The following is a 748-nucleotide window of genomic DNA, read 5'->3' as shown; positions in this document are numbered from 1 at the left end:
TTACGGCGTAATACTTACCAATTGCCAATATATTTCCTCAAAATTTGCAAACTCTTTTTAGTATATCCCCTATAGATTAAAAGAAAAACGTTATAACAATTGAGATAATCATGTGTCATCACCACAATGAGTCTTATAATTCTTAGAGAAATAGGTTGGTCCATCTAAATATATAATAAGTTTTTTATTAAATTAAACTTAAATTAATTATTAATGTTTTTCATTATTTCTTTAAATAAAAATTACGGAATTGTCTAATGTGGCTAAAGAATATATGAAATTAATGATTTTGAATAATAAAGATTGATAAAAAATTGTGTATTCTCTCTCTATCATATTTATTTAATTTTAAATTAATAAAATAAAAAAAAATTGCCACAAATACCACATTCATAATACCACTTTTCATGTTTACACTAATCAATTTTACCTTCACTTTTAATGAAGGGTAAAAGACATTTATACCCCTTGGATTAACTAATCTTGACTTAAGCTTTAGAGTTGAGGGGTGGGGTAGAGTTTTTGTAATGTAAAATTTAGGATTCTAATAAATAGGGGTGTTCAATCCGGATATCGGTTCGGTTTAGGTTCGGTGTTTTTCGGTTTTCGGTATTTCGGTTAGTAAAATATAACTACCATTCTAAATCCATATTTACTTCGGTTCGATTCGGTTTATATACCGTCGGTTTTCGGTTTATTCGGGTTTATACCAAAAAACATAATTATTTAGTTTGAGATCATATAAAAT

Source organism: Brassica oleracea, chromosome C5 (assembly GCF_000695525.1).
Source record: "Brassica oleracea var. oleracea cultivar TO1000 chromosome C5, BOL, whole genome shotgun sequence".
NCBI lineage: Eukaryota > Viridiplantae > Streptophyta > Magnoliopsida > Brassicales > Brassicaceae > Brassica > Brassica oleracea.
Note: the sequence above shows the minus strand (reverse complement) of the source record.